Below are 6,018 nucleotides of genomic sequence, written 5' to 3'. Positions count from 1 at the left end.
AAAAATGGGTGCAAGGTGAAACTCTGGTTGATTTTAACCTATTATTTTCCCCAAAGGAAGCTTATAGTCAAGATGAATTTTAGACTGGCCAAGTTGGACAGTCCCTAGGGCTACCATAACTAAGTATCACAATTTGGGTGCCTGAAAACAACAGAAATTTATTCTCAAAATTCTGGAACCCATAAATCTAAAATTAAGCTGTCAGCAAAGCCATACTCCCTCTGATGGATCCAGGGAAGAATTCTTTCCTGCCTCTTTCTAGCTTCTAGTGGTTGCCAGCAATCCTTAGCATTCTGTGGCTTGTAGCTGTATCACTCCAGTCTTTGCCTCCTTCATCACATGGCCTTCTTGTCTGTATGTATTTCTTGTAAGGATATCAGTCATTCGACTTAGGGCCCACTATAATCTAGTATGACCCCAGTTTAACTAATTACATCTACAAAGTCCCTATTTCCAAAAAGGTTACATTCCAAGATTCTGGATGGATGTGAAATTTGGAGGGACACTATTCAAGCCAGTACCAGCAATGACAGATTATACTACTATGTATATTCATGAAAACATATAAATTATAAATTCAGTCTGTCAAAAAAAAAGATAAAACGATTTCTTTATAAGCTGAGATTTAGAAATTAGACACTTGCTTAGAGAAGACACAGCTCTATAGTAGAGAATACTGGAGAAATTTTTAATACTTGAACTAAATGCTCTAATGCTTTTCCCCACAAAAGCAGTTTTCTAAATTAAAATTTTTCAAAGTCTGAAAAATTTATACATGCCTACTTATGAAATTGACATTCTGCTATTAGTTTTGATGCCTTTGTTGTCTTTTAGTGAAGTGAAGCTGAGCCACCACAGTTGTCCATGGAATTTGATGGCACTTATTTGAAAATAATTAGGACAATGTTTTCCAATGTCTGCCATGTTTATAAAAATAAATTGGAACTTTTCCTTGCGCTTTTGATATTATATTTCTGCTGCCCAGATTTCTGCTTGAATAATTTTGTGCCCTGGTCTTTTGTATTTCTCTCACCCCTTTTTTTTTAAACGAGGTTCTTTTTTTTTTTTTTTAAGATTTATTTATTTATTTATTCAGAGAGAGAGCGAGAGAGAGGCAGAGAGACAGGCAAAGGGAGAAGCAGGCTCCATGCAGGAAGCCCTACACGGGACTCGATCCCAGATCTCCAGGATCACACCCTGGGCTGCAGGCGGCGCTAAACCGCTGCACCACAGGGGCTGCCCTATTCCTCACACCCTTACTCTCTTCCTCTGAAGTACCTTGCTGGAAATCCAGATGTATGAGAACGTTCTGGTTACACGTGACTGATCCTAGCTTAAGCCAAAAGGCTCATGCAGCTATGAATTCTAGACATGTAGTATAGTTTCAGGGTTGGCTACATTTAGGATCTGAAACCATGTCATCAAAATCTTTCAGCTTTGCTTTCTCCTTTGTTGACTTACTTCTCATATTGGTTCTCCCTACTTGGTGGCAAAGTTAGTATTGTCCTCTCTAAGCAGTAATTTAAATTAGTAGTTTTCAAATTTGTCTGGGGACACCTGGAGACCCCAAGACCCTTTCAGAAGGTCTTCAAGTAAAAAATATTTTCATACTATACCTAAGGCAGTATTTGTTTTTCCACTCTCATTTTCTCATTAGATACAGTGAAATTTTTCCAGAATTACATGATATGTAATAATATCATCACTCTAATATTTTTGTATTTAAAAAAGTTTTAAGGGTGTCTAGGTGACTCAGTATCCAACTCTTGATTTCAGCTCAGGTCATGAGATCGAGGCCTGTGTCACTGGGCATGGAGCCTACCTAAGATTCTCTCCCTCTCCTCTCATCCACTGCTCTTTCTATTAAAAAAAAAAAAAAAAAAAAAAAAAAAACTTTTAACATGACAAATATTGATAGATAAAACCTACTTAAAAGTTCTTCTTTGGAGTCCTCAGTAATTTTTAAAGGTATTAAGGGGTCCTGAGACCAAAATGTTGACAATCATAGAACTAGGTCATGTCCCCACTTACTAAGGCAAGTTAACCTTATTGTTTAAAAACAAAACAAAACAAAACAAAACCTGATTGTTTAGGCTTCAGTCACCTACTTACCCAAAGCATGAGGATCATCTGACCCCTACCAAATGGCTAATACCAAGGGAGGAGGGATCTACGTACCATATGCAAGGCTAGTGGCCTTGAAAGGTTACCAGTTCTTTAACTTTTCCTACAGACTCCTCTATCTCTCTCCACCATTACTACAGATTTTATTCTTTTCTGAGGGCTCTAATTTATATCTTTAATATACTACCCATATTGTCTTCTGTTAATATTCAAAAGATAGAGAAGCTATTCCCAGTGTGTCATGACAACTTACACAAGATCACCACTTATTTATATGTCTGTTTATCTGATAAAAGAAGGAAGCAAGAAGGGAAAAAAATCTGATTTCTAAAGAAAGCACTGGTTTGCCTCCCTCCTTAATTCAAAGAAAGGGTAGATCACAGGGGCAGAGAACAGTATTCGTTAGATGAGGAAAGAATTATTAAGAGAAAGGAGAATGAAATTTGTTAAATGAGAAAGTAACATTAAGTGCCTAGGTGCTATTTGATTTCTTAAAAGGGCTCTGTCTACAAGGACTTCAGGTTTTAGGATTAAGTATATACAAGTCAAGAAAAGATAGTCCCAGAGTGCCTGAGGGCTTAGTAGGTTAAGCATCTGTCATGATCTCAGGGTCCTGGGATGGAGCCCACAGGGTTCTCTGCTCTGCAGGGTGTCTGCTTTTCCCTCTCTCTCTCTGCCCCACCCCCCACTTGTGTACACACACTCTCTTAAATAAATAAGTAAAATAAGAGATTTTCCCAAGTTTGAAAACTGAGATGGATTGAGTTTAAGTTTTGAACTTCTAAAAAAATTGAAAACATCATCCTTTTCCTAAATTATTATTATCAATTGGTTTCCATGTAATCAAATATAGCTTAAGGCCCAGCTACTCTAGGAAAATATATTTGTCTCTATAAAAGCAATATACAAAAAGAAAATTATTTTTAAAAAGGAAAGAAAATTATTGTTAGCCTAGTAACCTCATGTTGTCCTAGATTGACTAATAATTGGAGGAAACATGGTTTATATGAATATTTATACAGTGTGTTAGTCTAAAAGTAATCTTAAATAAAAGTTTGAAATGGATGCCTGGGTGGCTCAGTGGTTGAGTGCCTGCCTTCAGCCCAGGGCATGATCCTGGAGTTCCGGGATCGAGTCCCACATCAATCGGGCTCCCTGAATAGAGCCTGCTTCTCTCTCTACCTGTGTCTTTCCCCCTCTCTCTCTATGTCTCTCATGAATAAATAAATAAAATCTTTTTTAAAAAATAAAATAAAATGGGAAAAACCTAGCTCTCTAAAACTAAAGCATAGTATTATGTTTAAAAAAAAAGTTTGAGGGGGATCCCTGGGTGGCTCAGCGGTTTAGAGCCTGCCTTTGGCCCAGGGCGTGATCCTGGAGTCCCGGGATGGAGTCCTGCATCGGGATCCCTGCATGGGGCCTGCTTCTCCCTCTGCCTGTGTCTCTGCCTCTCTCTCTCTGTGTCTCTTGTGAATAAATAAATAAAATATTTTTTTTAAAGTTTGAAATGTCAGGAAGCATAAATGAATCTGTGAAGGAAGCAGAGATGATGGATTTTTCATGACCACTAATTTTACCATATAATAATTATATTTCATATTTATTTGCCTGTATATCTCCTGCTGTGGGATTGACTGGTTGCAGAACAAGTATCCCTTTCTAACATAGAACCTTATTCTCTTCGTATTTCCTAATATTTGACGATTAAATACAAAACATATAAAGCAATAGGGACTTTGAATTGTGAGTAATGCAGGCTCCTCCCAAAGTGCCAGAGAGGCTGTTAAAATTTTCCCTGGCATGTAACAGATTGCAGAATCCTCTGCCTATAAAGAAGACAGCGTCTAAAGTGGCCACAGTCCACACAAATAATACTGAAGCTGGATTTTCTACCTGGATCTAAAAGCATAAGGCAATATGCTTGCATATTGTCACTTGTCCCTTTGGTGATTGCAATTCCAGTCTAAAGATGAAAGTATCCATCAGGCTGTTGTTGGCCTTATTTCACTTAGGAAAGAAGTGTAATAGACATTACTAACCACTTTGTGGTCATGGCAAAAAGGTAACTTTTAGAGGTGAAATGTTAGCAAATATTACCTGAATAGCTCAAAAGTCAAGGTAAAAATAAATGAGTAGCTACAAAAATAGTACTACTCAACATTATGGCTTGTAAATGTATTGCTAATAGGACAAAGTTTTCCTCAGTTGAGGTTAAAACTGAAAAGTATCTCTCAAGTACAGTCAGGGATCAGAGGTTTTATTCTCACAGAAACATAATTGGAATATTATGAGTGTACATAAAACTGTAATAATGTTTCAATTCCACCAATACTTTCTGATTGCTAAATCAGCTTCCCTAATAATATGATTCTAAAATGGGAATAGCCTACATATAGATATTTTCCAACCACCTTGGAAGGTTGTGTAATCTAAATTAATTTAGTTTATCAGTGATTATCTTGGGCTTTTGAGTAGCTTGAATGAATCTCTGATCTATTGAGTAAGTTGACCAAATAAATTTGTACCCACAAAGCTGAGATCCATATCCTGGATTTATCAAAATGCAGACACCCACAAATAACCAGCTAGCCCAAATGATAATGTTGCACTGCCATGTAAGTGCAAGTCAGAGTCCAGTGTGAAGTCTTACAAAGTAAGATAAAGGACTACAATATTTCCTTTTTGTGTTTTGAAGAAACTGAAAGATTTGGAGCATTCAAGGGAAAGATGAAAAGTCTAATGGATAGTAAACAGACAATTTCAGTACTTTGGCAATAGCAAATGATTCATTTTTTAAGAAGTTACAAATCTCTCCTAGCAACTGGTTTATTTCATGCCTTACATAATGAAGAAAATACAGGAGAAAGGTCAGATACTCATCTAAACCTACTGAATGCCAAACAAAACAAACAAAAAACACACATACGATTTTGAAACATTTGAATGGTGCTCTTTGAATCCAATTTAAAAATTGGGAATCTAAAGCCTTGAAATGAAATGACTTATTTAAGTAGTCAGTGTGCAGTCAGATTTCATATTCTTGACTTTTCTTCTCAGTTGCTCTGTCTAATCCAATTGACTTGGCAAGTCTCTCAAGACTGCTGAAGCGTTTAAGTATATATAAGTACAGAGGTGGCTTTCTCGAAACAGAACATGGATTACATACTCAGCTAACTCAGTTGAGAGAACATGAAACTAATCATGTCGGTGCTGTCGAGCCTACTGTCCTTGTGGTCAAGAGAGGAAAGATATGAATTAGATTGGAATATATACTGGTATTAAGAATACCCAAGCTCTGGTAACCAGCCTAACTGTTAACATCCCCAATTAACTGTAGGACCTTGGACACACTTTCAACGTATCTGAACTTCAGTTACCTCTTCCATAAAAGTGAAAGAAATTCATACTTATTTAAAGTTCCTTCTAATACCCAAATTCTGTCATTTCAAGTCCAAAATTACATTTTTAAATACACCTTTACAGATTTAAATTAACCTTGGGGAAAAGAAAATTGTTAACTGGTTGGCTTACTTTGCTCATTACCAGAACATACAAGGGATTCCTACAGACTAGGAAATGTTTTATAACAAATCAACTTTCCCCGTATTGACATTATATAGGAAATTAACGACAAAGAAAAGATCTAAAGATCTCAAAGACTACAGTATGATCCAAACTGACAAGGTATCAGGAGACCTTGGGATTTTGCAATTAACTGTCTGAGGAATTATGCAATATCTGAGCCACTACCTAATCCCAGGTACTGTGTTAGGTGGTCAAAATGAAAAGACAAACAAGACATAGTCCTGGAAAAAAAAAAAAAAAAAAAAAAAGACATAGTCCTGGGCCTCAAAGAATCCACAATTTGATAAGGGAGATAGCTGGGTAAACAAG

Source organism: Canis lupus, chromosome 8 (genome assembly GCF_003254725.2).
Source record: "Canis lupus dingo isolate Sandy chromosome 8, ASM325472v2, whole genome shotgun sequence".
Taxonomy (NCBI): domain Eukaryota; kingdom Metazoa; phylum Chordata; class Mammalia; order Carnivora; family Canidae; genus Canis; species Canis lupus.
Note: the sequence above shows the minus strand (reverse complement) of the source record.